Source organism: Staurois parvus, unplaced genomic scaffold (assembly GCF_062004578.1).
Source record: "Staurois parvus isolate SC_StPar_1 unplaced genomic scaffold, SC_StPar_1.0 ptg001333l, whole genome shotgun sequence".
Lineage (NCBI taxonomy): Eukaryota > Metazoa > Chordata > Amphibia > Anura > Ranidae > Staurois > Staurois parvus.
The window spans coordinates 88361-100000 of NW_028319129.1; the positions used below are offsets into that span (position 1 = coordinate 88361).

The 11640-nt window shown below is 39.9% G+C and overlaps 1 protein-coding gene across 2 annotated transcripts in view; it reads left to right on the forward strand.

Moving 5' to 3' along the window:
* ARHGEF6 (Rac/Cdc42 guanine nucleotide exchange factor 6) overlaps positions 1 to 11640 on the forward strand; it is a 113253-nt gene that overhangs the window by 82275 nt on the left and 19338 nt on the right. The window lies entirely within an intron of this gene.

The following is an 11640-nucleotide window of genomic DNA, read 5'->3' on the forward strand; positions in this document are numbered from 1 at the left end:
TACATAATTTCTACAAGTTAAGTGTAAACTGCATACACAACCTGGCTTTTAAAATATGTTCATTGATGAAAATAAGCAAAAAAAATGTCTTACTGAACTGACAAACATAAAATTGCTCTGAATCTTGAGCTATGCCCCATAGTTAATTTATCATTGCCTTTTTTGTCATTCATGTATCTACAATAGACTGCAGCTTCTAAATTGCACTCCTCCACATTCTTCTAGTTTGTATTTTTTCTGGAAAACAATCTCATAAATGCTGAGGAGGAAAGACAATAGGGGTCTATTGATAAATATTTTCACCCAACGGTTTGACAACTTTCACCCAAGATTCACACCTTTATCCAGTTAGAATCATTTGTAAATCTTGGGTGAAAGCTGTGTGAATCTTGGGTGAAAACATTTATAAATGGACCCCATAATGTTACTTAACCTGTTACTGCCTGCATAACACATGCTGGCTGCAGCAAAAGGATGGGCTTTAACCCACACACAGCACATATGCATAGCTGAGCAGCCAATGTTTTTGTGCTGAAAACACAAAGACCGAGTTATCAAAAACAGCTGTTCGGGCTGAGCTCAAAGTAGAAGCTCTGGTATGAAACCCCTCCTGCTCCTAACCCCGATTTCTGCATAACCAACCTAAGCCATGCCAAAGTTAAGTCAAAATTGGAATACTGATGACTAGGAAGAGCTTTGAGAAGCCACAGAAGTTATACTAGACAGGTAGTTTGGAATAGTTAGGTTGGTTTAAAGGAAAACCTCAACTGAACAAGAAAAAAACGCAGTTCTTGACCTTCTTTGTAAATTCTAGATGCCTGGCTGCAATACATTTTGAATTACGATCTTGAAGATGCCTTTTCGGCAGGAAAAACCTGTGAAGTCAGAACTCCTAATCTACATATACGTTGTAAATTAGCTATTATTAAAGCAAGGGCCAGGTTTCTCATTCGGAGTAGTAGGCCTTTGCCTATCGAAAACAGAGAAAAAAAAGTGGCTTTTTCTGTATAATTGTCTGGTATACATTCATTTTACACACTGCTACAGTTTTTAAGACAGGTTAGGACAATCAAAACAAAAAAAAGTTATGTGTTAAAAAAAAAAAAGGTGATCATAGAAGAGGCATAAACATAACACACCAAAGGCTGTGTGCCGACAGTATCCAGCAATAAAAATCTTGCTCTGACAAAAGCATTTGGATCAGCATAAGAGCAAATTAACCAGTACTTTCAGGAGAGGTCAGCAGTGGAAGCCTTCATACTTTCTGAATGCAGGCTTCCTCTAAATCCAAGTTCACTTTAAAATATTGAATTTTAGGAGATTGATTGGATGTGGGTCAGTGACATCACTCTTGGTGCATTTGAATAGTTTAATTGACATATAACTAATATACAGTATGGGTGTCAAAAGAGTGGCAGTTTTCATACAAGTCTCCAAAAGGGTCTTCCTCAACTGATGATGAGTCAACTTCCAACCATTTGAAGTTCTATAGATATTGCCTATGGATGATTTGTGTTGTAAAATATATAGATTGCTTTTATTAAAAACTGTGTGTTTTTGTACTTCTATGTATGTGGGCTTCTGAAAAGTAGACTGTGCTTTTGCTGTGCGCATTACATTGCATTAACACTGCTTTTTGTCAGCGTAAGAAAATTTTCCTTTGCTTTTTAATGCATAATAAAACGCTGTCAGAACAAGCTTTGCAGACATTATTATTCTGAAAGACAGTGTATCCTTAAGTTGAGATGGAAAATCTAATTTATTGCAATTGTACCAAAATGAGAACATCCCCTCTTAATTAATTTCTTCTCCTCTTTCAACTTAGCATACTTTGTATTGCTGAATAAAAACTTGTTTTGATGGAATTATTCATGATAAAATGTTTGTGTCAGAATGTTCCTGTCTGTGTTCCCATTACTTGGTCCAGTGTTGCAGCCTTTTATTAAAATGCTGAAGACTTAATTGGTTAAATCTCTGTGAATCGTGAGAGGCAACAGTTTGCATTATTTTGGGGCATTCATAACTATATATTGAGGCAATTTTTTTTTAAATTACCTTTTATGTTTTTCATTTTACTAGTCTGGTGACATTCAGTTTGGTCTAGGAATTAATTATAAAAAAACATATTTCATAGAAAACAATTTGCATTTTATACCTAGTGACTTTTTGGGAAACTTCAACACTGCTTAATGGGCAACAGTATTGTGAGGGGAATTCTGAATGAACCTACATGCATGCTCACATACTTTGCAGAGTACCTAGTGATCTGAAGAGTCAGTGTGCTCTTTTAGGCAAATCTTATCCAACACCTGTCGTTCAGATTTGTACCAGCCCTCTAAATCGTCCCTCTTTTCTGTGATAGGCTTTCTCATAGGTCGATGGGGGGCACACATATTAGCTTCCTCCCACATGGGCCATTTAGGTGACCAGTATCTGTCATTGAAATCATCCTCCTATACTTCACCAATGAGACATTGTTGGAAAACAATATAAACAATCTGAGTCACATTGAACATCTCAATTCTTTTGAGTATTCTCATGGTGTAACACCAGGGATCCATCTCTCCTCTTCCCATGGTCATTGAATTTGTTTCTTGAGAACTAGCTTATCGGGCATCTATATAGGGACAGAAATATTTCTTTACCTGATTTCTGCAGTGGTTACCTAAATGCAAGCAACTCTGTGTACCCGCTATTACTTTGATACTTTTTCCTTTTTAATATCAATACTTCAATATTAAATGCTCCTTTTGGATTTCTCTACGTGTTCAAACACACATGCATTGATCCCTAGGTGTCTGCCATCCATCACTTGTGCTCATTTAGCATCATCAAACAGGACATTGGGTCAGTTTAAGTATCAATCCACACAAAATTCAGGTTTGTGGATCAACCTTGGGAACCTTATACTGTATGCTGGCAGTGCGGATTCAATGTGGATTCCTATCCGATTTCTGAGCAGCGCGGTCCGATTCAGGTGTGGATTACAGGCTATTGACATATATGGGAACCATTTCTAAATCACACATGTCATCAGTTGTCAACAGGATAAAATCTTGACCTGATCCTGATCTAAACCTGTCCTGAACCTGATCTAAACCTGACCTGAACCTCTGAACAACTGCTATGTCAATTAGCTGTGGAGCTTCAATCCGCACCGCACATGTGTGAATCCACACGTGCACGTGAACTTATGATTTTGGGCAAATATGGGCAAACTACAGACTCACTTTAAGGCATTTCCCATCTAAAGCAAATAAATAGATATCACTTTTAGACTCCTCTGTGTGGTAATTTTGATGGGTTTTCATTTACATAAAGGCCATTTGAACTCTCATTTTAACATAGCTAAATACATTCCAGCTGTATCAAATATGCAGTCTGCAAAATCTTTGTTTTCCTTTAAAAAACAGCCACAGCAGAAAGGCCTGTAATCTGCCAGCATGCTGCAGATTTGGGTCTCTTGATGTCTATGGGAAAGCAGTGATCTCTATGCACAGGTCCGACATTCCCTCTACTGAGCCAGAGCCAAAGATCTCTAATCAGCCGAGAACATGAGCTTTGTTGATTGCAGAGCTACTGGTCTTATTCAAAAGAGGCGTGCCAGACTTCTGCAATGAGTCCAATGCTTACCTAGAGAGAATAAGGCTACTTTCACACTGATCAACCACAAAAACACAGCAAAAACACATAGGCATTTTTTGCTGCGCTTTCTGAGCATTTTTAAAGGACACATGACTTAAAAACTGCTCCAAAAATGCTTCCCAGAGGTGTTTTTCAGGCATTTTCCATTGATTTCAATGGGAAGAGGCGTTTCTGGGGTGTTTTTTTTTTAACTCAGCAAACATGCCCCTAAGATGCTCCAAGCAGGAGTCTTTATACCGCACTGCAAGCGCAACACCTCAGTGTGAAAACATACATAGATATACATTCACATACACAGGGAAGCATTTTTCTTGAGCTTTTCAGGCGCTTTTTTAATGCAAAAACGCTTCAAAAACTCCTCAGTGTGAAAGTTGCCTAAGGGTCCTGCTTTGCAGCAAGCTTGCATAGGGACAGGCCATTCTACTCAGACGATGGCTAATTCAGAAATAAAACAGTTTGGAAGACATTGAACTCTTTTTGTTTGGATTCCCTCGAAATGTACTTATCTGATTCAAACTGAAGGTCTAATTAGAATTTTAGTGAATACAGAAGAATATATGAAGTTCCATTCCAGCTCTGCACCCATATATAATAAACCACACCCACGTACAAATTAAAATCCCCTAGACCTTCCACCCTGGAAGTGAACAATAGATGTAAACAGTTATCGGTCACCCTATGTAAAGAGCGACAACCACCCTGAATATACCAAAATTTTCAAAAATTGTTTAAAATGTGTTCCAAAATGTTCATAAACGTTGCTTAACAATAGAAGTCCATGCACCCTACAAGATCTTCATATAGTCCCCCAGTGTTTGGTGTTCTTTCATTTCTTTGTATACATCAAACCAATACGTCCTCTTCTATTCACAGTACCTCAAAAGCAAATAAACTTAGTGCATTATCCTAAATGCAAATATTATAAGTGCATGTGTATCAACAACAAAATCACTGTGATAATTTATATCCATCCTCCCCTAATATGTGAACAATGACTTTATACGCCACACCCCTTGAAACACAGTGAGTATGCAAATGGTGATCATATAATGCAAACAATCCAATGTGTCTTCTGTCAATCCATATACATTACCAAATTGACAGGTGGTGCAAGCTAAATAAACCAAATTAAAGTGCTCCAGGAATCTGCTGCCGCTGCAGGCTCAGCTATCTTTCATGTGTAAACTTGTGCTATGCCAAAAAGTGGTCAGCATCCTCCGTGGTCTGAATAGTAAGGCACCTGTCAACCCATATACTGTACCTTACCAGAGAGACAGGTAATGCAGGCTTGACTCAGACCCAATATTATCTCCAGGCTCTTGCTCCCAAGTACTGAAAAAGACTAGCTGATAGGAATAGACCTGAGATTGTCTAAAGCACAGGGGTCAAACTGGCAGCCCTCCAGCTGTTGCCAAACTACAAGTCCCATGAGGCATTGCAAGATTGACAGTTACAAGCATGACTCCAAAAGGCAGAGGCATGATGGGACTTGTAGTTTCGCAAAAGCTGGAGAGCCACCAGTTTGACACCCTTTGTCTAAAGCAATTGATTAGTATAGCTCTGGGCTTTATAAGGACCATTATTTTCAGCCGGTCCATCTTAGTGCAAAGCTTGGTTGGGACTTTACATAGTCATCCATATTACAGAAAGGAAAATTAAATGGGTATCTGTTGTACAAGCCCTGTTTAGCCTCCCATCTGTTGTAATGCATAAGAAATGAGTTCAGGCCTCAGACATCCCATGACTCACCGTGTAATTTAAAGAGCCATGAGGGTGCTGTAGTATTGACTGGAAATGTCATTGGGGAAATTGTGCATAAGTACTTTCACACATGAGCAAAGAGTTATCTTAACAAGGCGGCACCACATCTTCTAAGAGTAAAAAGAAGCACTTTTGTGCTTATGGTCTAGGGGAGTTCCAAGAAACTGATACATGCAATACTTGTGTCATAGGATTCTTTTGTCAACCACAAAGGCAGAAAGGGGAATAGTTTAAGAAAGATTTCAATATCAGCCAGAACCATTTTTCACACTGTTATCACTAGCTATCTCATTTTTGACAAATGCTACATTTACATTGTTATCTAGCTTTATATTAATTTGTTGAGTGATACAATAGCTTTCCAGAGTTTGTCACAAGATATTGCTATATTTTATGTTCTGAAGTTATTAGTTAAAAACCTGTTTTTGGGGGGGGGGGTTTTCATAGCCTCGCATAGGCCTGAAGTCATGCACCACAAATTAGACCGGCTGACATAAAACCTGTGTCAGTGCATTACAATGGTTTTGCACATAGCAACCCCGATCCTCCATTTCTGGGGTCCCCTACCATGCTCCTGGCTCCTCCTCTTTGGAGCGTCCCTTCCTATATAGCAAGCTGCTTGCTATGGGGGCACTTATACGTGCTCAATCCTGAGCTGCACTGCCTGTGTCCGTAGACAGAGAGAGCCCGGCTCGGCCCTATCCCCTGTTCTTTTGTCCCAGGATTTGATTGACAGCAGCAGGCACCAATGACTCCCGATGCTGCCTCTCTGTCCTGTGAGGAGAGAGAGCGGTTGCTCTGGGCCACATCGCTGGATCAAGATTGGGCTCAGGTAAGTATGTAGGGGGGCTGGGGAGAATCCTGACTACAGAAGGCAGAGAATACATTAAGGTAAAAAACCTTAAGCCTTTAGAACCACTTTAACTGTAAACTACTTAGCGTGTTTTGCATTGTTTGGACTAAACCACAGACTAGGTTAAGACGATGCTGGGCATTCATTTTGTAATGTCATCAGCAATAAATGTGGTACTGGCAGAGGTTGGATTTTAGTGGTTTCTTTTTGTAGCATAATATAATAGGAGTTTGCATGCTTTTATAGTCATAAGAAACCATGCACAAAGTATCCACTAAGCAGTCTGTCCTCCAATAAAACAGAACAATGCACATCAGTAGTGCTAGGCTGCCATATGTACAATATAGCTTGCAGAGAAGTTAAAATCAAAGATATTAGTGGCATAATAAAGTACCGCCTCTTTTATGAATGTGTTCTCCTGTTTAGTGTGGTCAGTTTTAATTGGAAAGCAGAGGGACTGGCAGGAACACCAGGGATTTCACAAAGGAAGCAATGCAATACAAAGAGAACAGGATACTTTTTCATACAAGTACATGGTACAGCAGACACATATCAGGTACAGTACTTTGAAAAAGTATTCATACCCTTTGAAATTATCAAAACATTTTGTCATATTACAACCAAAAAACGTAAATGTATTTTATTGGGATTTTATGTGATTGACAACCATGAAGTGGCACATAATTGTGAAGTGGAAGGAAAATGATGAGTGGTTTTCAAATCATTTTACAAATATATATCAGAAAAGTGTGGTGTGCATTTTTATTCAGCCCCCTTTACTCTAATACCCCTTACTAAAATCTAGTGGAACTAATTGCCTTCAGAAGTCACCTGATTAGTAAATAGAGTCCACCTGTGTGTAATTTAATCTCCTTATAAATACAGAGGTTTGTTAGAGAAGATTAGTGAACAAAAAAGCATCATGAAGGCTAAGGAACACACAAGATCACACCAGGTCAGCCATAAAGTTGTGGAGAAGTTTAAAGTAGGGTTAGGTTATAAGAAAAATATCCCAAGCTTTGAACATCTCACGAAGCACTGTTCAATCCATCATCCAACAATGGAAAGAGTATGGCACAAATGCGAACCTACCAAGACATGGCCGTCCACATAAAATGAAAGGCCGGGCAAGGAGAGCATTAATCAGAGAAGCAGCCAAGAGGCCTATGGTAACTCTTGAGGAGCTGCAGAGATCCAGAGCTCAGGTAGGAGAATCTGTCCACAGGACAACTATGAGTCGTTCACTCAACAAATCTTTCTTTTATTGAAGAGTGGCAAGAAGAAAGCCATTGTTGAAAGAAAGCCATAAGAGGTCCCGTTTGCAGTTTGTGAGAAGCCATGTGGGGGACACAGCAAACGTGGAAGAAGGTGCTCTGGTCAGATGAGACCAAACTTGAACTTTTTGGCGTAAAGTAAAACGTGTGGTGGAAAACCAACACTGCACATCACCCTGAAAACACCATCCCCACCGTGAAATATGGTGGTGGCAGCATCATGTTGTGGGGGTGCTTTTCTTCAGCAGGGACAGGGAAGCTGGTCAGAGTTGAAGGGAAGATGGATGGAGTCAAATATAGGGCAATCTTAGAAGAAAACCTGTTAGAGTCTGCAAAAGACTTGAGACTGGGGAGGAGGTTCACCTTCCAGCAATAGAATTATTTAGATCAAAGCATATTCATGTGTTGAAATGGCCCAGTTAAAGTCCAGACCTATATCCAATTGAGAATCTGTGGCAAGACTTGAAAATTGCTGTTCACAGACGCTCTCTATCGAATCTGACAGAACTGAAGCTATTTGCAAACAAGAATGGGCAAAATTTCACTCTCTAGATGTGCAAAGCTGGTAGAGACATCCCCAAAATGACTTGCAGCTGTAATTGCAGAGAAAGGTGGTTCTACAAAGTATTGACTCAGGGGAGCTGAATACAAATGCACCCCACACTTTTCAGATATTTATTTGTGAAACATTTTGAAAACCATTTCTCATTTTCCTTCCACTTCACAATTATGTGCCACTTTGTGTTGGTCTATCACATAAAATTCCAATAAAATACATTTACGTGTTTAGTTGTAACATGACAAAATGTGGAAAATTTCAAGGGGTATGAATACTTTTTTAGGCACTGTATATGAAATGTTGGGTTTACATTTTCTTTAACATAAAGAACCCCTTTAAGAAATAAGCCTAGAACTATAGGCAAAACTTTTTTTTTTCATTTTGGATTGAGTAAGGGAGGGTTATAACCCCTGTAAAAAAAAAAACTTTCCTTCACCTGTGTCCAATTGCAGAGATTTCTCTTCACTTCCTGTCCCATAAGAGGAAATGAGTGAAAATCAGTGCAAATTAAGGGAATTCCTTGGGGACCCCCAGAACTAGTGTCCCCTTTGGATTTCCCCTCCCCAAAATGTGGAGTTTTCTTTTATTTTCACTTTCAATGACAAGGGTAAACAGGACAAATAGAGAGCATGCATCTCCATAAGGGGCACAGACAGCAATAAACATTTACAAGTGTCCTAATCCATCTCCACTCTATCAAACACTAAAAAAAAAGTCAAGTTTTAATCTGTGTTAATTGACTTATGATATGCTGAGTATGTCTGTTCACACTGATTCAGTTTTCAATTTCATACCACAAATGTTCTTTGGGACCCAATAATTATGTACAGCAGTAATGCCTGTACTGTTCAGGCATATCTATCAGACTGTTTTGATTATTATTTCTGCAGAGTGGCACAAATTTGGGATTACCCTAATTATTATATATAGAGAGTATATTGTGCATTTTTAGCACTCAATTAAAGACCCAATTTTTAACTCTTCTAGTCTGCGGGTTAAAAAAGCTGCACTCCCAGTCTTGAACCCCTTGGGTTGTTCCCTATGCTCTGCCCCCCCCCCCCCTTTTTTTTTTTCTCCTCACCCTTCCCTCACTCCCTCTCCTTATCCCCTCCCCCTCTCCCCCCCCTTATCTTTACCCCCTTTTTCCACCCCTACCCCTCCCCTAGTTACCTCCTGCATGTAATTCTTCCCCCCTCTCCCTCTTTTTGCTAATTTCCTATTTTTCTCTATTTTTCTTCATTCCTCACAAGTCATACCATCACTAGCATCCTCCCATACACATTCTCTTAATTTTCTTCAGATGGTACTGATAGGCACACACATCACTTTTGAAAACAAGATACGTACCGCTTGACTTGATAAACGGCTACTATAGATCCCGATCCGCAATCCCCTCATGTAGATTTACCTGGTTTTGTGTTACGCTCCATCTCCCATTCTTGATCAGATAGACACCCATGCCCTCACGCAGACCCCTACAATCAAACTGTGATTCAGAATAGCCTTTCCTCTAGTTTGGATGTAATCCCTTGCAGTCTGCATTCTCTCATCACATTATGCACTGAGTGTGTTTTTGGACAAATTGTATCGCCTAAAAGATTGTGCCTTTCTACCTGCCTTGATCATTGTGATCCTTGTGATATCCCCTCTGTGCTGTACTTTTGACTTGTATTGCCTTTTTGATCCTAATGTTATGGAAAAAAAAAAAAGCTGCACATGCCAATGGCAAAAAGAGCTTGAGAAATTTTATGGGTCAGAACACCTTAGAATAGAACTGTAATTCCTTGAATGAAGAGAAACAGGTTGAGGTGGTTGGACATATTACCCAGGTTGTCATTGGATCTGGTGCATATTCATCTTCTGAGAAAGAGACCTTGGTGCAGACCTAGAACATACTAAGATAATTAAATTTCACAGACTACCTGGAAATATTTACAGCACCTGTAGCAGGAGCTGAAATCTATGTTCAGCCAAGAACTTCAGGTTGGCCTACCTCCCCCATCAGAATATGTTGCCTAAAAATTCTGATAGCGTCAGTCATCTGTTTAGATTTAATGTATATACATGTGAAACTCAAAAAATTAGAATATCGTGCAAAAGTTCATTTATTTCAGTAATGCAACTTAAAAGGTGAAAGTAATATATGAGATAGACTCATTACATGCAAAGCAAGATAGTTCAAGCCGTGATTTGTCATAATTGTGATGATTATGGCTTACAGCTCATGAAAACCCCAAATCCACAATCTCAGAAAATTAGAATATTGTGAAAAGGTGCAATATTCTCGGCTCAAAGTGTCCCAATCTAATCAGCTAATTAAGCCATAACACCTGCAAAGGGTTCCTGAGCCTTTAAATGGTCTCTCACTCTGGTTCAGTAGGAATCCCAATCATGGAAAAGACTGCTGACCTGACAGTTGTGCAGAAAACCATCATTGACACCCTCCATAAGGAGGGAAAGCCTCAAAAGGTAATTGCAAAAAAAGTTGGATGTTCCCAAAGTGCTGTATCAAAGCACATTAATAGAAAGTTATGTGGAAGGGAAAATGGTGGAAGAAAAAATGTGCACAAGCAGCAGGGATGACCGCAGCCTGGAGAGGATCTTTAGGAAAAGGCCATTGAAAAATGTTGGGGACTTTCAGAAGGAGTGGACTGGGGCTGGAGTCAGTGCATCAAGAGCCACCACACACAGACGGATCCTGGACATGGGCTTCAAATGTCGTATTCCTCTTGTCAAGCCACTCCTGAACAACAAACAATGTCAGAAGCAGCTTACCTGGGCTAAAGAAAAGTGCTCAGTGGTCCAAAGTCCTCTTTTCTGATGAGAGCAACTTTTGCATCTCATTTGGAAACCAAGAACCCAGAGTATGGAGGAAGAATGGAGAGGCACACACTGCAAGATGCTTGAAGTCCAGTGTGAAGTTTCCACAGTCTGTGTTGATTTGGGGAGCCATGTGCTTTATTAAGTCCAAGGTCAACGCAGCTGTCTACCAGGAGATTTTGGAGCACTTCATGCTTCCTTCCGCAGACGAGTTTTATGGGGATGCTGACTTCATTTTCCAGCAGGACTTGGCACCTGCCCACACTGCCAAAAGCACCAAAACCTGGTTCAATGACCGTGGGATTACTGTGCTTGATTGGCCAGCAAACTCGTCTGACCTGAACCCCATAGAGAATCTATGGGGCATTACCAAGAGAAAGATGAGAGACATGAGACCGAACAATGCAGAAGAGCTGAAGGCCGCTATTGAAGCATCCTGGTCTTCCCTAATACCTCAGCAGTGCCACAGGCTGATAGCTTCCATGCCACGCAGTAATTGTTGCAAAAGGGGCCCAAACCAAGTACTGAGTACATATGCATGCTTATACTTTTCAGAGGTTTGATATTGTTCTACGTACAATCCTTGTTTTATTGATTTCATGTAATATTCTAATTTTCTGTGATTGTGGATTTGGGGTTTTCATGAGCTGTAAGCCATAATCATCACAATTATGACAAATCACGGCTTGAACTATCTTGCTTTGCATGTAATGAGTCTATCTCATATA